Source organism: Triturus cristatus, chromosome 2_1, assembly GCF_964204655.1.
Source record: "Triturus cristatus chromosome 2_1, aTriCri1.1, whole genome shotgun sequence".
Lineage (NCBI taxonomy): Eukaryota > Metazoa > Chordata > Amphibia > Caudata > Salamandridae > Triturus > Triturus cristatus.
The window spans coordinates 523,033,145-523,057,738 of NC_140581.1; positions in this window are offsets into that span (position 1 = coordinate 523,033,145).

Genomic DNA, 24,594 nt, shown 5'->3' on the forward strand with positions numbered 1-24,594 from the left:
AAACCTAACTTCCCCTACCCCTCACCCTGAGGCCTAAAACCTACCCTCACCCCCAACCCCCCAAACCCAGCCACAGTGCTTAAAATTACCCCAACCTCCTCCCCCCGCACTGAGCCCTAAAACCCTTGCTAAAATTTCCCGCTCTGAACACTTCCCCCTTTAAAAAATGACTCTGACCCCTCTCACCCTGAACCCTAAATCCTACCCTTACCCCTAAATCCCCACAAACCCAGCCCCAGCACTGAAAATTACCCCAACCCCATCCCCCTACCCTGAGCCCTAAAACCCTCCCAAAAGTACCCGCCCCCCCGCCCTGAGCCCTAAAACCCTTCCAAAAATTGCCCCAACCCCTCCCTTGCAGTGAGCCCAAAACCTCTTCCAGAAATTGCCCGACCCTGCCCGAGCCCTAAAACCCTTCCAAAAATTATCTGAACCCCGCCCTGAGCCCTAAAACCCTTCCAACAAGCATTGGCATAGCCAATAGGTCTCACTTTTGGGACCTTATAAGTATTTAGTTATGCAGCACAATATCCTTGGTGCAACAACACCAACCGCTGCATGGCTAAACACTTATAAGGTCCCAAAGGCAAGACCTATTGGCTATGCCAATGCTTGTTTCTGCTGGTCACCTGGCGTTTAATCTTCTTATTGAGCCCAAACCTAAGCACAAGGTACACCCTTTTAGCATTTGTCACTCAAGGCAGCAGAGTCAAGCAGCCCAAAGCTGACTCAGGGACTTGCAGTAGGGTTACAGAGTCAGATGTCAAAAAAGCATTTAATAACAAGTAATCAGTCAATTTACAGCTATTACTTACTAGTTTCAAGAAGGAAGCATTTTAGACGCCGGGGTCCCTCATCACATTCTGCAGGGGACCCCCATCATTTTGCGTTATGCCACTGATTGTACACTGCGGGATTATGATGCCGCCAGAGCCTCACCCTTAGCATTGGTGGCAAGCATGGGATCCCAACCAAGGTGCATTTCAAAGCACGTTCCGTTATAAGAGCGGCAGCGCTCCTATATCTGCCCACCCTCAAAAGGGAACGACCGCCAATGTCCGCGAGCGATGTCAACACACTACTAAACAAGATATTCTGAGCCGCTGCCGACAGCTACATCTCATTATCAAGTTCCGGGCACACCAAAAACACTGAGTTCATAAAAATAAAAATAAAAAAAACCTAAAAAGCAAGGGGACGTCAGCGAGCTGTAAAGTGTCCCATCCAGTTGTATTAAAATGCAAATTTCTGCCTTGCTTGCTACTTTATCATCCAACCCGTTATGCAATTTGCCAGTTATAGAAGAAAAAATACCATAATGGGCCCCTGGGGGATACCAGCGGGAAAAAAAGAGAAGAGACCAAACATTAGTTATCATAGCATTCTACAACAATTATCGGCATCTTTTGTTCTTTTTCGTGAAAAAAACACTGTGAGCTTGTGAATCAGTTTTGGGCGGTGCAGTTGCAGACTTAAAACGAGTCGGAGTGGTTGCCTGTATCAGATATGACAGATCGGCACATCGCTTCTCTCTCAAACACCTGATAATTGTCTAGGAACAAACAGAATTGAGGTTAAAGACCTGAGAGGCCCGAGGGCCGGTTGAGCGCAGGATCTGTGAGCCTGTCAGAAGCAGCAGAAAACTGGAAAAGTCAAGCTAAAAATGACAAGCAATGGGGAGGGAGTGGGCTGCAAAGGAAGGGGGAGGTAAGAGATAAGGGGAGGACTATAAAGATTAAGATGAGAGATAGATAAACAGAAAGAGAGAGAATGAAGCAGAGAGATGGGGAGACAAAAGAGTTAAATCTCAATAGAGAAGGCGAGGGAGTGAAACAATCGAGAAAAAGAGAAACAATTTGAAAAGAGAGAAAGACAGAGAAACTGTCAAAAGTCGAGAATAAGAAGCTACTAAAATATATGGAGAAAAGTGATTAGATGTAAAGAGGCAGCAGTAAGCTGAAAGAAAAGCATGAAACGAGTAGAATGGAATAAGACATCTCGTGGGTACACAAAAAAATACTTATAAGGTCCCAAAAGCGAGACAGGCACTGTTTGCAGAAGGGCAGCTCAGTCCTTACGACCAGCTCACGGAGGATTACGATCTACCCGCGGGACAGTTTTTAACCCACCGACAGCTCCTAGAACACTTTCGGCCACACGCTGACCTTTCCACAGGCGAGCCCAAGACCCACCCGGTCATTCACACTATCCTACATATGGGTATAGGTCGGCACTTAGTTACATGGATCTATAAATCCATAAGAGAGCTTATGAATACACCAATACTTGTTCTCCGAGCCACATGGGAGGACGAACTTGAACGTCAGTTGCACGACAGGGATTGGGAGAGGGCCCTAGAGTTCCCTAAAAAAGTATCGAGGAATGCACGTTTTAAAAACATACAGTTTTATGTCTTACATAGAGCGTACTTAACACCAGCGCGCCTACAGCGGTTCTACCGGACACTCGCTTTCTATGTCTCAGATGTCACTCGTCAGACGCGCACTTTCACCACATGTTTTGGAGCTGCCCCAACCTACGGCAGTTCTGGTCCGTAGTCCTCGAGACACTTAAAAGTCTGACAGGCCTTCCGGATATTCACACCTGGGAGGCGGTCGCTCTCGGAATATTCCGTAGACCAAAAACACTCAAAGTGCCCATCCGCTTCGTTACCCTAGCAACGCTACTAGCAAAAAGAAGCATCGCCATGAACTGGCGAGCCCCATTAGGCCCTCCTGTAGAGGCATGCGTGGGGGCGGTGAAAAAATGGGCGGCAGCGGAAGAAGAAACACTTCGGGAGGAGGAGGTGAAAGGACTGCGAAAGAATCCCATATCAACGGAATGGGCCATATTATCACACCAGTTCCAGCACTTCCAATCGCGTACCGATTGAGGCACATCTCAACATACCACTACAGACTTGGAAGCATGTACCCCGAACGAGAGTACACATAACACCGCCCCCACCTCCCAGACTAACGAGTGAGGCACACAAAACCCCTCGGTGCACTACACGACCTACTGCCGCTGGATCAGATGTCCTGGCACCTGCCCACAAACAATGTCCTGACATCTACACACTACAGCTGAACTGACCCGGATGCCATACTCATGGCCCACACCCTGGCTTCCTCCTGCAATGCATCCCCAGTTTGTATTCTCCCCGGTTCCCCCCGCATCACAGTATAGAGAAGATATGTGGACTGTTACGACAGATACCCCCTCTGAGGACAGGATGGACATCCTACAACTGGACAGCACAACTACTGTCGATCAAATAAGTGTAATGAGATGAGCTGTGGCTTTTGTTTGTTGTAAAAATGATAATAAAAATATTTTACAAAAAAAAAAAAAAGGTCCCATAAGCGAGACCTATTGGCTATGCCAAGCGGCCGTGTGGCCAAGAAAGTGATCGCGATCAAACGTTAAAGCGGTCTCGAAAGTGAAAGTAATTGCGGTCAAGCGCGGCGTGCGCGCCCGCGCACATGCACTGTAGCCCTAGGCTGGCCTGGTAGCCCTTTTTGGAGCCCTCTCAAAAAGTCTCGCCAGACCAGCGCATGCGCTGGGTCAGGCGAGACCTAAAAATCACCCCAACCCCCTCCCTTGCCCTGAGCTCAAACCTCTTCCAGAAATTGCCCTGACCTCCCGCCGGAGCCCTAAAACCTTTCAAGAAATTGCCCCGACTCCCCCGCCCTGAGCCCTAAAACCCTTCTAAAAATTACCTCAACACACCCCTCCCCCACCGTGAACTCTTACAAATGACCCTCAACCCTTTAAAACTGACACGGTCCCAGCCACACTTACCTGTCCACATCTGGAGCTTCTTCTTCCAATGCTTTCTCTCCCAACACGTCCTCTCAGTCTCTCTGCCCATCCAGACAGCTACACCGTGCACTGCCTTAACCCCGCTTATGCTTGGTTAGGGGATGTGCATGGTTAAGACAAGCGTGTATTAGCTTGCAGGGAAACGGCACCCGTGGCTCATCCCATGTAGTAAAGGCCATTTCCCAGAAGAGTCACAGCAGAATATCAATGAATGGTACACCTTCTTTGCTAAATTTACCAATAATAAAGACAATATTAGACTCCCACGACTTGTCTTGGTTTATCTGTAAGACTTGGGGGTTACCTCATGGGCATTAAGGGCCTGATTTAGAGTTTGGTGGATGGACTACTCTGTCACAGTTGTCCACCTTATTACAAGTGCCATAGGCCACAATGCAGTTGTAATATGGAGATAGTAATATCCTTCAAATTTGTGACAGAGTAACCCGTCCAATAAACTCTAGATCGCACCCTAGGATTGCTAAGGAACGATTGGGGTTATCACTGGGAGGAGCAGGAGTTATAGTGAGCCCATTTTTTACATTCTGTTGCCCATGATTGCAGGCGGGGAAGAGAAGAGTAGGTTGTTGAAGACAGAAAATAGCAAATGCTATCAAACTATGATGATAGTGAATTGTGTGCTGATTGCTTGGCCTGTATATATTTTAGGGTACATGATGTTTGTGAGATCCTAATGTATAGCTGCTGCATACTGTCAAATTAAATATGTCTATTTGTTATTTGTAATCATATAAACCTAAAATCAAAACAAATTTATATTAAAACATTTTACCAGTCCCAACCAGCAATAGATGAAGCGGCACACCAAATCCTTGCACCAGTTTATTGGCACGACAAAACACTCAGTAGACTTTGTCAAGTAAAAAAGTCTCTAACACACCTTTGATGTAAAGGAAATAGTGCATAGACATAAACAACATATTTGGTACAATTTCAGAGATAATCTTGTCTGAGATTCATTATGCATTTATCCACCAGTTATTCCACTGTATCACTAATTTAAAATCTGGAACTTTTTATACAAAAGACGCCCGAAATCATAAGCATAACAAGAAGACTTCCGTGTATTCGTCACATGGTATGTTCATAAATGTCAAAAATACCATAATTTTATAATCTAAATGCACATGATCATCATTAGGGAGTACTTCATGAAACTATTCTTAGTTATAGATTTCATATGTGGAGAAGAATATGAGTATTAATGGTACATCAAGTACGTAACCGAAGCAAAGCCGCCATATGCGACACAGCATGTGGGATACAATTTTAAGTGTGAATGCGAAGAAATGCATATACATAAATAGACCAACACCCTGTGCACCGTGCTTAAAACTAATCACAATTACAGTACACAATGTGGCATGTCACCAAAAGGGGAAAATACCCTATCGTACCTATGTGGACCTTTAAATCCACAAAATAGATATATCTTTGCAATGTAAGGTATCCACTTGTATCCTTCTTTCTTGACATAAACAAGTAGATCCAAAGTCCTTTGTTGGATTTATCAATACCAGGCAGTGTTCCACAAAGGGAAGCAGTCGCAGCATGGGCATCCCTCACCACCTAAAAATTATCCAGTGATAAAGTACACGTTTGTGTTTCATGATATGAGTGCAAATTTGATCAAACTAAAATACCCTGAGTGAACGACTGCGCAGTGAGGACATACCTTATCAATGGGACAGAAGAACAAATCTGACCCTAATATCCACCCAGGAGTATCTCTCTAACAATGGGAGACACTACGTATGTGAAATTAGGGAATGATGGTAAAATCAAGCAAGCACCGGCTGGCCAAATGTCTGTTGGTCGCAAGAGGGGAATAGAGTGGTAGAAGCCAGGAACAATATAGGACATTACATTACTATGTCCCAATATGTATGGCCAGCTTCTCATTGCTGTTTAATCCATAGGGTAACTTGGAGATAAGCTGAATAATGTAGTGTGGCTGCAAAATCCTCAGGGATTTCACCTGATTGCCACTTCTGATATTATTGACTATTCTGTCAATGCCAAAATACTTCAGTAGGTCATTGTCACTATTGTGTTTCACATAAAAACTGTGCGTGACGGGGTAGTTGGGATCAATATTCTTGATATCACGTAAGTGTTCCAAGATTCTCTTTACCAGCAATTTGGTACTGACCAGGTAATATAAGTCACATAGGCATTTCAAAATGTATACCACAAAATCAGATGTACAGGTAATGAACTTCATGGTTTTCTGATGTTTTTGTGAAAGCAAAATATTGGTATTTTGATTAATACTGCTCTTACAGGCTTTACAGGAGCCACATTTATGAAATCCAGATAGGGAGGCGAGCCAAATAGATTTCTTTTTCATAGTATAGCTATTGACAACCATCTCCCTTAACAACCTAGCGTTTCTATGTTGTATGTGCATATATATGTGTATACAGGTCTTTTGTGTCTTGCCTGGTGCCTAAAAAAAATTCAGATGGTACTGGCAGTCCTGCACTCGTAAATTAGGTCATGCTCTGTGTTTGACATGATATGGGGCGTTCCTGTCCTGTCCTTGCTCTGGCGCACAATGTGTTGCCTAGCGCCAATGCAGGCACCCTTGCAGACAGGATGGTTTTTGTGCAGGGAATCCTCTGAGGATTTTTTCTCTGTCTGTGTGTGCTGCAGAATGCAACACACATAGAAAGAGGAATAAAGAAGGAGAAATAAAGATATATCTCCTCGTTACGCCTCCCCCTTGAGAGGAGTAGCATTTTGAGGCTTTTCCGGGTCTACCAGTAATGGAAAATCTGGGAATGAGCCAAAATCCAGAATAACGCAACACAGTGATTTATCAACCCATGCAAGGCCACCTTGCTAAATCTCACTTTGTCGTTGCGTCGCCCTGGCAACCCCTTCTGAGGGCTCATAACCATAGTCCACAACAAGAAAACAAAAAGGCATAATTTGATAGCAGAATTATTGCAGCAGCAAGGTCAACTTCTAAATAACAAACTTACTTTTTCAGCGATCTGTAAGGTACTTTGCAAAATGCATATTAAACCGCTGTCAGATAGCCGCCTCAGAGCCCTGGTGGGTTACTGGCACTTCACGACGAAAACCTCTGAGTGGGGCCTGTGAGTAGACTTGAGGCGAAGTGTGTCAAGCAGGCACACAATCTTGGAACTTGTGGAAAAACTTCCGCACTTAATTTCAAATATTTAATTTCTGCTCCCTGGCTCACATGGTCATAAAGAAAAGAATGTAACATGGAAGACACGTATAACGCGCGGGGCCTGATATCACAGTTTCCAGACTAAACCTGCTGAATGATGACGTGGTTTGTCTGACCTCCGTGTCCAGAGTCCCGTCAGCAGCCGCTGGGCAATAGGCAATGTTCACACAGCTCGGCCCACGCCCTTCGGCGTTTAGATGTCTGCCTGATCTGTCGGCGAGATTGATTCTATTGAGAAATGGCCGACTTGGCCAGACATAGATATGTCTTTATAAAGGCTGTCGACAGTGTTTCATGCATCCGCCGACTGTCTGTTTTTGAACGTGGCGAAGAGAGGTCATTGGCAAAATAATACAGAAACGCCTCCTCTTCAGATAGAATGGGAATAATGCCCGCCCGTCATCACCGTCTTGGTTGGATTGCCTTGGGTTCCAGCTGCAGCCAGCAACCGCACTGTCAAGAAAGTTGGATTCGCTTCATGATAGAGTGGAAATGGCGTTTCTGCTCGGCGCTCCCTCGCTGGGATCCAAGGCCGCTCTAACGCATGCATCAGATGGGCATGCGAAGAAGCCTCAGACCGGCCAAACCACCTTCCCTCTCGTCCTGGATCAAGGCTGCTTAGTTAGGACTTGGGGAACGATCGCAAGAACCGATAGCGTTCAAGACAGTGATGCGTGCGGTGAGGGGTTCGAAGAAAATGCTACATGTACTGCAGCTGATTTAGTATGGTCGACTCATGCACAGAGAATTGATATAACATATCGGAGAGATTGGGGGGCTCATTTACAAGTTTATGAGGCTGGGCATCGCAGTAAGTCACTTTGCTGCGCTGCCCTGCGTCAAAATGAAAGGGCAGGAATGCGTCGGATTTATGCTATACAGCACATTCCCATCCTTTCCCACTGCGCTGCCCCGTTTTGGCTGCCTTGCACCAACGCAGGCTGCCTTGCACCAACACAGGCACCCTTGCACCATCACCCTTGCACTCTGCATTATAAGAATTATTTTTTATGTGCAGGAAGGTACACCTTCTTGCACAAAAACAATCAATGGACAAGTTTTCCTCCGTCTACATGTCCTGCACGGTGCAGCACACATAGAGAGAAGAAAAAACGAAATAAAATAATTTCTCCTTGTTGAGGCGTAGGTTTTGGCGTTGCCCCAGGTTTACGTGATTTTGTAAATCTGGGACAGTGTCAAAATCCATGGGTGTTGCCTTGGAACACCCACCGCAACGACCATGGCATGCCTCCTTGACGCAGAAGCCTTGCATTACTCCATTTCCATGATGCCATACAAAGGCAAGCAGGGATGCTTTGCATCACCTCATAGATATGACTGAGAGGCCAGCGCTACCGGAGCATCAACAAAAGGGACACTCTGGCAGGGCAGGACTCTTGTATATGACGCCCTTTGTTTTTGGCGTCAATCTAAAATCAAGCATGCCAAAGGCAATATGTCTGGTCTTTGCAAACTACTTTTACTGCACTTACATTTTATTGCAGGCATATGCCACAAACATAAAAAGGAGGGAAAAACTACTGGTCCAATTTTAGTACAACAGTGAAGATTTTCTTCCTACCAAGCAGATGTACCAGGCATAAAAACAATTTTTAATTGTAATGCACATCATAAAAACAGAGGGCCTCTTTACATCACTTTTTTTTACACACCAGCGGCGTAGTGTGCCTGCCCATATTTGCAAGACCACGTAAAGTTATCCTGCGTGACGTTTCATGGTCTTGTAAATAAGGGCCCCTTTCATGCATTACTCTGCATGTAAGGGGCCTTCCATGGGTGTTGCTGTGGATGTTCCCATGCAACATCCATGGAACTGGACACATTCCCAGATTTAGAAAGTTTTTTAAAGCTGGGAACGCGTCAGAATCCTATACCTCCAGAGGAGTAGAAATGGGGCAAATGGAGAAAATCTTTTATTTCTCCTCGTTGTTCCCGCTTTCAATGCGTGCTGCAGAATGCAGCATGTACAGAAAGAAGCAAATGCCATTGATTGTTTTTATGTAGGAAGGTGTCCCTTCCTGCACAAAAACAATCACCCCTGCACTCATACACCCTTGCATCATAAAACAAGGGTGCCTGCACTGGCGCATGGAAGCCAATTGTGCGCCAGCGCAGGGGAAAGCACACATATGCTTCAGATTGTTGTTAATACAACGCATCCCTGTGCTTTTAAATTGATGCAGCTCGGGGTAGCAAAATAGCTGCATAATTTTATTGGAAATGAGGCCCATAATTATCATTGGCTCAAATAAAAAGTGCTAATAGCTGTGAGTTCCTGTAACCTGGGGATACAGTTTACACAAGGTTGACTAAAAATATAAAAGGAGATATATAGAATAAGAAGAAAAAAGCATTGGTAAAGTAATGACCCACCAGACCTGGCACTGAAGTGTGCACGTGAGATGAAGTTAATGGGGTATCTCAAAGTGCAAGATAGCCAAAATCTGAAGTGAGCTGACCCACAGCCCCAGGCTGTATGCTGTGGTGCGTGAAAAGAAAATGTAGATGACAGTTGAATAGGCCAATGGATGAAGAAGGCCGACCAAAGCCACTCTACATATAAATGTATCTATTTTTTATTTAAAAATGTCTTTGATTACACAAGGTGGCTGAATCAGCTAAAGCTGTCTTGAGGCCACACCTAATAAAATTATTTCCTGTTTATTTGACTTTTGGCAACAGGTTTCCCCATGTGGTCAGTAAGAGGCTGAGTCAGAATCATGGAGGGAAATTTTAAGTATTCACTGCTTGTGTATTTTATACGTAGGACTGTGCCTAACTACATCCTCCCCCTACTTTATATATATTTGATTTTCCTGATGCAAACTGTATGCATGGCGATTGACAGACCCCGTTTGGGAGATCCGCAGGGGCAACCAGGGGCTACTGGACTTCAACCGTGGGGGGTTAAAGAAGTTTGCCTCTGCTGTTCTGGGGTCTGTCCTACTATGGTTCTGCAAACTGGCCAAGTACAACCCCTTCATCGCTTAACTCTCAGTGGTAGCAATTGTGAGCAGTCAGTCATTTGCTTCTCATGAAGGTATTGTGAGGGGGCTTGAGCTTAGCACTAAAACACACATTAGTATAATAAATGATTGCTGAACACAGTTGTAAAGATCCACTCTGATGCAGTGTAGAAAGGAATATGATCTTTATTGGACAAAGTTACATTTACAGCTACCTTCAGCTTGTTCTCCCAGCTCATGAGCTCAAACCTCCCTTCACCTTCAAAGAACAACATTCTACCCACCAACATGGTTCTAAATTCCATCCTTAGGAGGCTAAGACAACTCCACACCAGTGCTTGAATTTCAAGTAGAAACACCCTTTAAAGCACACTAGAACCTAACACTACACACTTGAAAATGTACATGATGCAATATAGTGTCCCGCTTCGCTTTTGGCAGACTTTCGGACTATCTGGCAACATTGTATCCAGTTGTGTTCCACTTCGAGTTCCACCATTGTGCCTCCGCTGTTGGTTATTGACATCGCATTGGGGAAAGGAAGGAAGGGAGGAAAACTACATCCCCCAGGCGCCCTGTGACGACTCCACCTGTGCCTAGGGCCGCCCAGCCTCCCTCCAGCCTACCGGTGCTACAAGTAACCTCGCGGAACGCGCTGGCGCGGGTCCCGCTTCGCTTTTAGCAGACTTTCGGACTATCTGGCAACATTGTATCCAGTTGTGTTCCACTTCGAGTTCCACCATTGTGCCTCCGCTGGTGGTTATTGACATCGCATTGGGGAAAGGAAGGAAGGGAGGAAAACTACATCCCCCAGGCGCCCTGTGACGACTCCACCTGTGCCTAGGGCCGCCCAGCCTCCCTCCCGCCCACTGGTTATATATCTATCCACTACTGTTTTCCGCGGCGCGGAACGCGCGCGGGAACGAGCCCGGGCGAAGCCCGGGACAAGGGCGGGACCGTCTGTGGCCGTCAGGGGCCTAGGGAGGCTGGGCTGGGCCAGCCCTCTTGGTTCTCTTGTGCTACTGTCCTGGTTCTGGTAAAGTGGACTGTTAACCTGTATTATGTGCGCCTAGCGTGGATGTGCTTGTATTAGTTCATAGCCATTCGTACTATTCGCTTAACATCGCTTTATCCAATTGACCTCATGGCTATGTCCACACGTTCGGGAAAGGGAGGTGGGACTGGTGGGAGCACAGTTAGCGGCACTCTAGATCATTTTATAATACGTGCCTGTTCAGTCCTCGAGAAGGAAATAGCCATCACTGAACGCCGTTTATCTCTCGACCTGCTTAATGCCAAGCGCTCGTCACTGGGCAATATAGCAACGGCAGTTTCCCCCGTTATAGAATCCACCCAGATTAATGCTACTAGATCGGGGATTAATCAAAGCACGGCGCCCAGTGGGGACACAAAATCTGATAGCTCCCCTAATCACGGCCCTCCCTTACAACTAGACCTCTCATGTTCTCCCTTGCAGGTAATTCAAACAGCGGCCTTTGAGCCGCCCACTAATCCAGCATCTTCCCCCGTCATTGTCCTTTCATCTGAGGCTTCTAACATTGGCGGGCCTAAAGTCGTTCCTAGCAAAAGGAAAAGAGTGGGTAGTGGCCACAAGGGGGATCGCCAAAAAGCTTCTAAGAAATATAAAACTAAGTCATGTAATAATACTAACACCAAATTAGGTCGCACAGTGTTATTGACTCCCCGCTATCAGAGGACACATCCATCCACTGTGCATCCTACTAATTTGGCCCCCCAAACAATATCTGCAGACCAGTTACCTCTGAATACTGGTTCTCATGGCCCTGAGTCTCAACCTTCCCTTGTTGACCAAATCGAACTCCTCAATCAAATCTTTTACACTTCCATTCATTGAAAGAGTGAAGACTTTGTCTGAGAGGCTTGAGAGATTCGAACAGGCCTCTTTAGACAATTTCTTCTCTCTTAAATCATTAATTAAGCTGCACTCGAAGATCGGCCAAGATAATCCTGTAATTGAGAACTCCATCACTAATATTTCAAATGAGCCTTCCTCCCAATCCATTTTGCCAATTTTGAATACTACCTTAAGTACAAGGCCTAAGAATGGAGCACTTATATCTCGTCACAAATCCGCAATATCCCCATGTTTCCGGAATAGTAAACCCACGAATAACAAAACACTAGCCTCTGGCCCAACTATTTGCAATGATACTCCAGAAGTGTTGGACCACGAGGCTGAATCTACCAAGAGTCAATCCAATCCACCTAGTGTGAGCCTTGCACCAGTTCACTTGAATGATAATTCTGCTCACACCCAGCAAGCCTTACCTCACATTAACTTACCACCGGAGTTTTTACCTTACGTGGTTGTCTTAACAGGAGTTCCTCGGCTTAAAGCTGGTAAATTTGAATTCTTCACCGAGCTAAAAAATAAAACAACCCATTGGCTGAATAACAACAGGCCGCTCCCGAGGCACCTGGATGGTCACGTCCTTCATGTCAGGAGGGTTTCCTGGGTGGGTAACAGACGTAAGAATTTGTCTGGGGATTGTATTCTTGTAAACTTCAGGGATCCTCGTGTTACAAGGCTAATTTGCAATCATCACTTAGGTTCTGCTACGATTGGTATAGGATGTTCCGACTTAAGCCAATTCTATTCAGACTTTTCATATTCTCACTACTCACAGTCTTTTTTCCATGTAGCTCACGATGGGTTTCAAAAGGGGGCCCAGTCCATCAGTGACAATGGTCTTGTCACTTTTCCATCTACTAGGCATCGAGAACCACACCTACAGTACGACTCTTACTGACATGGAAACTTTGCTGCGGCTGATTTTGTATCCCTGCTGGTGATGTTCATAGTGAAGTGGCAGAGGTTTCTTTTGAACCTGACGGGGATTCTCTACTTATCACTCCCCCACTCCATGCTCAACATCAAAGACCACAGTCTGGCCCACACTCCCAGCATAAAGATTATCCAGCATTGCTTCCCATACCTAATTTATCCCAGGGTATTCCTAATCCGACCACTTCTCCTATTATTTGTGATTCACCTTTAGATGTCCCTCCTTTAATGATCTTAAGTTGGAACGTTGCTGGCATCGCTAGCAAATTAGATCTTCCAACTTGGAACTCTCTGATAGAGCCTTATTGTATTTGTATTTTTCAGGAGACCTGGAGTACAGTGCCCCACCATATGGTTGGCTTTACTACTTTCTTTGAACCAGCCATTCTATCCTCGTCTGGGAGAGGTCGCCCTTCAGGCGGTCTCCTCATTTGGGTTAGTATTTCTCTTGGGTGCACTACCAGACAGGTTTGCCATATCTCTCCTGATATTCTAAGGATCACTATTAAGGGAGCCCAGGGAAGGAAGTCTATTGATCTATTAAACGTTTATGCTAGAGGCCTAAGCGGGGGAGCCTTGTCACCCACCCTCATATCTCTTGAGCGGGAATTGCGTAAGTGCCATCACGCATCTCATGTTTTGGTAGCAGGAGACTTCAATTGCTCATTTGAGCCCCTTTCATCGTTAGATCTTCCCGACTTATTGGAGGATGACACCAAAAGAGGCATCCCTTCACTATCATTGCCTCCTATTAGGAGATGGTCAAAGTCAGTTGTATTTATGAACACCATGATCTTAGAGTTTGGCCTAAGGGCGGCTAATGGCAGAACTCTTTCAGATCCGCAAGGCGCTCACACCTACAATAGGATTGATCACTCCTCAAGGATAGATTATATCCTCCTTGACTTCAAACTTTGGCCATACGTGCTGGACATGGAAGTAATTCCCACTGTTGATAGCGACCACAATCAGCTATCTTTAAGCTTACAGTCGTTTTGGGAGGGAGTAACTGGACCTATGATTCCGACAAGGTACGTCCCTCAAATTGTGAGAGATGCCTCAAATGGCGCAAAGTGATGCTGGATGAGAAGAAAGTCCAGTCGATTGGATCTATATTGCATATAGCACAAGCTGAGTTAGCCATGTTTAATACCCACGAGACTGATCACGACAAGGTCTCAACTCTTTTCCAAGGCACCATTAAAGAACTGGGGACTTTATTTTTCGTAAGTGGCAAAGGAGGACTACCGAGGGGGGGGGGGGGGGGCAAGCACAATTTTGCAGGAGGTTGGTATACACAAAATTGTAGGCGGAAGAAATCAGCCTTAATTACGGCCCTCAAAAGTAGAGTTACGCCAGAGATCCAGCTGGCTAGGAGAGAGTATAGGATCTGTGTGTCAGATGCTAAAAAGGCCTGGGAAGATCTGTACTGGCAGGCACTAAGGGAGGCCTCCCTCAAGCGGGACTCTAGCCACTTCTGGAGTACAATTAGGACCAAGAACAGACCCGACCAAGATCTCATGACCTGTAACATTACTAGTGCGACTTGGTTTGATCACTTTTCCAAGCTTTACTCTTTTCAACCTGAGAGTGAGGGTGAGCTTCCTTGCTTGGAGGTCTTCCCCTCTCCGGGTTTATTGAATATTAATCTCTTCAATGAAGGGGAAGTGGTCTACGCCATCAAGTCCATTGTCCCCCAGAAGGCAGCCGGCCCTGACGGTATCCCTGGTGATGTCCTTAGACTAGATCCAGTTAAATGGGGGAAGCTCCTCTCAGCTTTAATTAATGCCATTGTCAATGGCGCTCCGGTCCCTGAATCCTGGAAGGGGGCCGAGGTAGTCCCGATCTTTAAAAAGGGTGGCAGGGACGATCCTGCCAACTACCGCCCTATCAGCTTGATTGACTCAACCCAGAAGGTCATTGGGAAGGTGATCTTGGAGAGGATGCTATCCTGGGTAGATGAGAACAAAATTCTCTCAGACTACCAGGCGGGCTTCAGGGTCAGGACAGGTACTATAGAGCAAGTTTTTAGACTGCTCCTTATCTACTGGAAGGTTGTTCTTCTTGGAAAGGGTAGTCTTTATTTCGCCTTTATAGATCTTAAAACAGCCTTTGATCTAGTTCCTCGTCCTACCTTGTGGAATGTCCTAGCCAGTATGAAGATTCCATCTTACTTATTGGCTCTCTTAATAAAAATACATGAGGGAAATTTCACACAGGTGCGTTGGGGCTCCCAGGGCCAAAAAACAGAGAGAATCCCAGTGAACAGGGGTGTTCGTCAGGGATGTGTTCTTGCCCCTACCCTTTTTTCACTTTATGTGAATGGTGTAGTGGAGCACTTGTTGCAAGTCCCTTCGGATGCACCATCCCTGGCGGGCGAACGTATTCCAACCCTCCTGTTCGCTGACGATACTCTCTTACTATCCAAAACACCCATAGGTCTCCAAACTCTACTTGACAGATTTCAAACCTTCTGTAATAACAGAGGGCTCATTATAAATTCCATCAAAACTAAATACCTAATTTTGAATCCCCCTAAAAAGTTAGGACGGCCCCCTGTCCTGAATGCAGTTAATCTTGATAGGGTAAAAGAATTTGATTATCTGGGCATTCGTATTACAGACACAATGCACTGGTCAACCCATATACAAAAGATGCTTTTAAATCATAAGCGGGTTGCTGGAGCCCTCCTTAGAGAGCATCGTACTTCCTCGTCCAGGCCAATAGCACCAGCCCTCGAGATATATAAAGCAAGAGGCGTAAGTTCGGCACTTTATGGTGTCGAATTATGGGGCCTTAACAATATTGACGAGCTTACCAAGTCTGATTCCAGTTTCTATAAGGAACTGATGGCATTACCCCAGAGTACACCTGTGGTACCTCTGTTACTGGACTTAGGGTGCCAGGGATTGAATGACATGGCAAGAGTTCGCCCCCTTCTCTGGCGTACCCCGGAGTTAGTGAAGTATGCCGAGGGTCTGTCTGAAATACTTTCTATGCCTTCCTGGCATAAAATCAAACGGCTAAAGGATGTCAAGACCCTGCTCTATGACCTTGGCCTAAAAGATGCTTGGGTGAATAGAACTTCACCCCCGAAAGCTGAATTAAAGATAATATACTGGAGATGGGTCTCTGCGAAGAGGATTTCTAGTTCTCATGGTGCTAGATGCACCATCGAGTTCTTAAGGCTTAAGGATGAAGTGCGTTACGAGCCTTATCTTGACATTATCCAAAAGCCTTTCGACCGAGCACTTTATTTTAAATTTAGGGTTGGTACACTCCCAGTGCGCGAATTAACTGCACGCTGGAAGCCTCCACTCCAAACATCACCATTCTGTCCTTTCTGCGAGTCCAGAGTTGAGTCAATTGCTCATGTTTTATTTGCATGTCCCGAATATAAAATTCCAAGGACATATTGGCTCAAACCTCTCTGCAGAGACCTTGGGACTAGAGACTATACTAAAGCTTTGCGCATCTTTAAATCTGATACCAGAACCTTGTATGTTTGCGCACTATCTAAGTTTCTAAGGTGGGCTTGGCTTTTAAGATCCAAAGCCCTCGCCGTCCAAATATAATGCAGATTTTCTCTTTTGCTATATTGACCTTTTTTATCTTCTCTTAAAGAAATTGTCCTATTTATTATGTTTATATGTATTTTTAAACTTCCATCTGCTTAGGAATATTGGTGATGTTATTATCATTTTATGTTTACCCTTTGTGATCTTATGATTGTTCATGTGCGTTTTAAATTGTATGTGCTTTTAAGATATTCTTATATCGAAATAAAGCTTATTTCATTCATTCAATATAGTGTCCTAGTGCTGGAGTAAGTCTGTGCTTCACTCTGCTATTGGCCCTGGACCCCCTCTCTCTTGTGGCCCCGGAGGACTGCCCTCACTTCTAAATGCTTAGTGAGATTAGGCTCAGACACAGATTTACTCAATGTTCTTGTAAGTGTTATGTTATGCTATAGTCAATTTATACAGCACACGTTCACCGGATGGTTTCTTGGCACTGGGTTAGGGAACCGTCATCTAGTCTGGTTATTAGCAATATGCCTGGGTGAATAGCCATGTTTTCAACATCCTTCTGAAGCACATGTAGTTTTCTGCTAGTCTGATTACAGTTGGGAGTGAATTCCAGACCTGGGGACCTAGCACTGAATAACTTATCCCTCCCAACCTCTTTCGTTTCAATCTCAGAACCATTAGGAGGTTCATTTGGGCTGATCTGAGATTGCACTTCGGGATGTAGCTCTGGATTCTTGCAGATCGCATCCATCGTCACACATCGTATCGTACGCAGATGACACCCAACTCATCCTCTCCCTATCCAATGAACCCAACATCTCCAAACAAAACTTTCAAGATGGAATTGAGACAGTCGCCAGGTGAATGAAGAACAGCTGCCTACAACTAAACATGGACAAAACCGAAGTACTCATCATGGGCCCACACCTCGATGCCTGCAACGACACCTGGTGGCCCCCCGCCCTTGGGAACCCTCCCTCCCCCACGGACCACGCTCGCAACCTCGGAATCATCTTGGACTCCGAACTCAAAATGGACCGCCAAATCAACGCTGTCACCTCTTCTTGTTTCCACACCCTCTGTCTCCTACGAAAGACCCTCAAATGGATCTCCATTGAACAAAGGAAAACCATCACACACACCCTCATCAGCAGCAGACTGGACTATGGCAATGCACTCTACACCGGGATTAACAAGAACCTCACCCACTAACTCCAGAACGTCCAGAATGCCTAGGCCAGACTAGTCCTCAACCTACCGCACCACTGCCACGTCACCCAACACCTGTGGACACTACACTGGCTCCCTGTTGTGAAGAGAATCATCTTCAAACTCCTCATCCACAAAGCCCTCCACAACACCAGCCCACCTACATGAATCACCGCCTCTCGTTCCATGCACCCAAAAGATCCCTCCGCCCAGCCCAGCTCCGCCCTCCCTTGCGACGGTGTCACTAATCAAGAAGACCAGAACAGGAGGCTGTTACTTCTCCTACCTCATGGCCAGAGCTTGGAACACCCTCCCTCTCTACCTCCGACAGACACCTACACTCTCCTTATTCTTCAAAGACCTCAAGACCTGGCTCTTCAACAAATCACTGTAAACATCCAGGAGTTGCGCCCCCCCCCCCCTCTCCCTCAGTGCCTTGCGATCCTTCGGGTGAGTAGTTGCTCTTTACAAACCAGTGATTGGTTGATTGATATACTTCAGACTTTTATTGTGAAGTGATTTAAAGATGATACAGCCTGTTTTAAATATGGTCCATTGAGCCACCAGGAGCCAATGTAGCTTCTTCTTCAGTGGCTTAATATGGCGGTGTCTCGGTTGTTGGAAGATAATTCTTGCTGCTTGGTTTTGCATCATTTGAAGTCTATGGTTGAGGCCTTTTTGTAGTCCCAGGTAGAGGGCATTTGCGCAGTCAAGTCTCAAAAGGGCTAGCGCACTGATGATTTGGATGGTTGCTTCCATTGAGCAGAATTTCCTGATTTTTCTGAGTTGAAAAAAAAAGTAAGACATTACAGTACATATCTGAGATTTCAAAGAAGTGCTGTTTTTCTTACAGCTAATCTAGTTGGTACATGGTACAGCTCCACTGGGACTATTCGGATCGAGATTGGATCGGCCACGCACAAGCCGGGCTCAAGCATGAGCTAAGTCTTCACAAAGGCCTCACCTACTGAGTGGGTATCACAGTTCAGATCACAACTTGGTCCCAGGTTAGGGGACAGCTCAGTTCAAGCTGCAGGTTCACAGTTCAGATTTAGCAGCTCTGGCCATAAGGGAGCTACTCATTTTGGGCACAGCAGCCCAGGCCAGCTTCATAATTGCAATCACAGGACATCCTCATGATTTTTTTTGATAAACATCATTCATATGGCCCACTAGTCTTGTTTTTGGTGACCTACAGCTTATCTAATTTTTATCTTATTGGACCACATTGGTTTCATTAGAAGACCCAATACTGGTTTAACAGCCTGTCTCTCTACACAATATTCTGCTCCATTTTAACAAATCTATCCATAAGAAAATGTAACATAAAAATTCATTAGATTCAGATACAATCTGCACTCTAAGTTGGAAGACAGAATTACTTACACATAGGTGAAGTGACCTGGTTTCATAGGTTGATGTGACACAGCAGACGTAGCCAGGATAGATCTTAAGCGTATTTATTAAGATAGTAAAGTCCTTAGAATAGCCCCACCAGGAGCAGCCTGCTAGCTGCTCAGCCCATCCTCTCCTAACTGTCTCACACCACACCAACCTCCAACATTCCAGTCACGTCAACATTCCACATGGAACTCTCACACTGGCTGAGCAGCTATTTACAAGATACAGGAGAACAGTAATAACCTTACATGAGGATACTACAATATCTCCCTTCTTTACAATTGACAATAAAATAAACAATACTAAAAGTACATGGCAACTAAACCCAAAATATAAACCCGAGATAAATAGTCCAAAACCCAAGGTAAGATGAATAAACTATACCATGAAAGGGAAGCAGACTATAAAACGGAAGAAAAAGGATAAGAAAAGGATGAAAAATAAGAATGAACTATCACCATCCTCCTCTTATAATAAGACAGCAATGAAAACATTAAACTCACACATTATCACCAACCTCCTCTTTTAATAAGACACAAAAAGAGCGTCAAACTACCAAACGGACATTGAAAAGACATAAGATACTTATGAAAGAAAACACAGAGAATCACAATAGAGAACGACTACAAATACTCTAGAAATTGAAGAAACATACAGAAGAAAAAACACTCCCAGAACAAATACACAATGGGTGGACGTCACCCATCACTAAAACGTAGGTTGGACTAACACCCCCTAAACTCTGAGTATAAGGGACTAACACCCAAATGTACAGAATACAGAAATGGGACTAAAACCCACAGTCTAGTGCAGCAAACCTAACAAAAAATGCAGCACAGTGAGGCATCAAAAGACGGCTACCCACACACACAACACTAACGTGACAAAGGTGGGACTCACACCCCCTTGAAATGTAGTAAAAAGGACTCCTACCCATTACTAATAACATAGGAGGGACTAACACCCCCTGTACACAGAGTAGATGGGACTAACACCCATTACCGAAAACGTAGGTGGGACTACCACCCCTTACAAACTGAGTAAATGGGACTAACACCCATCAACAATGACCTAGGTGGGACTAACACCCCCTAAACTCTAAGTACATGGGACTAACACCCATAAACATTTACGTAGGTGGGACTAATACCCCCTAAAAACTGAGTAAATAGGACTAACACCCATTACTACTGACATAGGTGGGACAATAACCCCCTATAAACTGCGTAAATAAGAGACCTGGGATAAGTACCTACTCCCATGCCAACAAAACATACATGTGAAAGGCAAATTAACAAAGATGGCATGCAGCAATAGCAAGACATTGTAAATGTATAGATTACTTTTTCCTGTAAAATAAAACATTTTAGCATTAAATACTGTAGACATGCACCAAAAATGACAATGGTGTGCCTGTCACCACGATGATAACAAAGACTAGGCATTGCCATGAACAAAATAGTACTTTGTACGAGCTCCAGAAAACATGTGACAGGAACGAACATTGCTGGTAAATCGAACCCACACACAGGTCTCTAATTTAAAAAATGAATTCCAACTTGGGACACAAGATGGAAACGTAACACTAGGTTGAAAAAAAAATTCAACCAACAAGTTTTGAACATTTTATGCCACACATTAGCAAAAAAACGAGACACTGTTCTCTTTTAAAGTCAGTGATGCTCCGATAAGCTTTCCAACTGTGTCTTGTAAATTCCAAATAAGGTAAGTTCTTTATGTCACATATTCGTAATGTCCAGGTGTGGAGCGTGAACAAAACTAATAATCTGTCAAAAAAAAAAATAACTGCCACTCACCACTGGCATCCAAAACAGCATTCCTTTAGTCTCTGAAAGATGATACATCCTATAACTAGACTCATGGGATGACCTTCTTGCGCTGCAAACAGATTGAAAATACGATGAGAGGATCTTGAAACACAGACCCCCACTCGTGGCAAAAAATGCCACACAACTGATAAAGACGTGGTTTGCAGACAAAACATGAGGCAAATCGAAACCCAAGATGACGGCATGTTTTTTTTATGCTGTGCTGGGTGGCTCACAGCATCAACGTGCACCAAAAGACAATGAGGATCACGGAGCTGAAAGGAAAGACTAGCGTCATAGAAGCTGACGTAGTGCTCTGTACAGCGCGAGACCACGAACCTTCACTGAGGTAAGCGCATGTAGATAAGAGCGCGCTCGGCTTGTGACATGCACCACAGTTTTTTTTAAACACAATGGTAGCAGTTTAACTGGCATTGTAGACAATGGCTCAAGTGACACTGAAAAACAATGGACAAGAATTGTCTCACCGCATACAACCTGCTCCAGGTTTCCATATGGAGTCTGACACGAAATAAGCTTTCACTACAGAGCAGGGACCAGGCACCTGACGTTGAAACAAGGTAAACGCAAACAGCAGATGAACACACGAAAAGTCAGTTTTTCGCTGCAATCAGGCAAAAATCGGGTGAACAAGCACTAGTTGTACTCTTCAAGTCCTGCCCTCACACGGAGGCAAATGAACCTTAAAATGTCGTTTCCATTTCCATTCCCTTGATCCTCTGTGGATGAACCTTACAATGTCGTTTCCATTTCCATTCCCTTGATCCTCTGTGGCATAAATTCCTCTGCAAGATGTAGGCAGACCCAAAAACACACTCACCGGTGATGTAGAGACAGAGGGTGCATTATCCATTTCCCAGATCCAGTTGAGTCACAGAACACGGGGACACCTCACACCTGCAACTTAACCTGGCCTTGGTATAGACAGTACCACACGGGGATCTGGGGTTAGTGGCACTCCTCACCAGAAACACCTCTTCGGTGACAGCTCCCCAAACGCTCACCTCACGACCGACAAGTGGCCCTCCACGGTCCAACACAAAAAGACAGCTAGCACTTCTCTTACGCGACTGTCACAGGGGCCAGCAGCCTTCCAAAGACACTGATCTTGGTAGCGAAGACATCCAGCAAACAGCTCAGTGACACAACACCTCGAAGAAGACACTGGACTGAGGCAAATTTCTGTGCTGCACTAGGGAACAACTTGCAGCTCCACTCCTCACTCCACCTGGCACACAGAGGTTTGGGCGACCGGTGTTGTGGTCACTGGTGGGGCTCACGGTGCCAGGTAGTTCCGCCAAATGAGGAGTTACTTTTCTTTAAGTCAAATTTCTTCAAGTCACACCAGTTTAGTTACACACCAGTCTTTTTAGGTTACACGCACGGTTTCTTTAGTCCAACTCGTCGCCAATTGAAGTGACCTGGTTTCATAGGTTGATGTGACACAGCAGACGTAGCCAGGATAGATCTTAAGCGTATTTATTAAGATAGTAAAGTCCTTAGAATAGCCCCACCAGGAGCAGCCTGCTAGCTGCTCAGCCCATCCTCTCCTAACTGTCTCACACCACACCAACCTCAAACATTCCAGTCACGTCAACATTCCACATGGAACTCTCACACTGGCTGAGCAGCTATTTACAAGATACAGGAGAACAGTAATAACCTTACATGAGGATACTACAATAGGGTCAGTGTTAAAGCTTAAACAAATTATCTGTCTAACAAATTAAATGAGGCTGTGTTAATGAGTGTATCTGCAGCGCAATACCACATTTGCTGTGATACACATGGAGTGTTGTAATATAGTATTGCTGGTGTCCTTAATTATTTGTTGTGCTTTTAAATATTTTTCACTCCTCATAGGATATGTGGTTTTGGTGGATGTCTTTCCTACCACTGGAAATTTCGGGTCAAGTATTTTTTGACTTACTATACAAACACAGATTATTGGTGTAATCTAAATTTAAGATATATTTTGCTACATAGAGTGTCTAAATCCTGATGAATGCTCTTTGACCCTTATATGTCATTACTTAATGGGCAGAGCATGTTGCTGAATGACAGGGTTGAAGATTTCCCTTAAGGTTTTACTCTACACACTGGGGACAGAAATAAAGCATCAAAGCTAAACAACTGACTAGCAACTTGAGAGACATCAACATCAATGCTCTAATTTCCATCACCAAGAATAGGCTTCAGCCTCCCCCTAACATGACCAACCTTGACGATCTTTCTGATCACTACATTAGTACTGTGGATAATATTTGTTACGCTATTGCACCGATGCAACTCAAAAGGATTCCCTTCAAACATTCCACACCTTGGTTTAATGGTGCCCTAAATGATGAATGGTGTGAACTTAGGCTTTCACAGAGGCTCTGGAGAAACGCGCCCTCCACCACAATCCTCATTCAGCTAAGGAAAATGAGAATTACCTACAACATACACATCCACATTGCCAAAACTGACCATTTCAGGGCTCAGCTGGACGGCGCTAAAAATAGACCCAAGAAGCTCTTTGAAATGATCAAACATCAAGCGAACCACTCTTCCAATCCTACCTTGACTCCCTTGACTCTGTTTCCTAGTGGGGAGGACTTCTCAGTGCACGTCTCTGAAAAAACGAGGAAAATTTAACTGGAGCTACAACCTGACACTCCCATGATGCGGCCTCTGAGCTACACCACATCATCAGCAGAGCTAGCAGATCCATTGTCATTGTCCTTACTCTTTGGTTGTCCTCCCAAAAACCACGCTACATGAAATTCCTTTATCCTGACAGATTTCACGGAGCTGCTCCATGATATGGCATCACTAAAAGCTTCCAATCACTTCAGTGATCCACTTCCTGCTAAATTTTTTAAAGAGCTCAATTTGGTAATTCTACCTCCTTGGTCCAGGATCATTCATGAATCTCTTATGCAGGGGAGGATCCCTGATTGCCTCAAAACGGGGCAAGTCACTCCCATCCCTAAGAAGCCCAACTCTGGTTTATCTGATCCTAGCAACTTCCGGCCTATCACCAGCATCATGACTCTAGCCAAATGACTCAAGAAATGTGTCCACAAGCAGCTCTGCAACCATATAGAGACATTTCAACTCTTTGACCTCTACCAGTAGGGTTTCAGAGCTGGGCACAGTACTGAAACAGCACTAACTCACATTGTGGATGACACCCTGAGATACCTTGATGTAATGTTATGTTAATTTTAATTTGTAAGGCACAACAGCTACCCAAAAATGGTTTCCCTGCACCAATAAAAATGTCCCTCGTCTCCTGATCCTTCTTGACCTGTCCTCAGCATTTGACACCATCAAACATGAAAACTTGATTACTCTTCTTCAACATAGGATGGGTCTATCGGGCCCGGTCCTAAAGTGGTTTGCCTCTTTCTTACATAACCACACACAAAAGATCAAAGTTAACCATTCCCTTGCAACCAGTACCCCTGTCATGATTGGAGTACCTCAAGGATCCGCGCTCTCGCCCACTCTCTTCAACCTTTTTATGGAACCACTTACCATCATTGTGAACCATTCTAACATTCATTACCACATGTACGCGGATGACACACAACTATACTTGAAGGCACTCTCACAAACTCAACAATGGTTAGTCCAGAACCATCTTTTGCTAAATACTCTTAAAACGGAATTTCTGCTGATTGCCCCCAAAACCACTCTGCACCTACCCTGGACTGGCTTAAACAACTCACAGCTCTAACCTGCACCCCTCATGTGA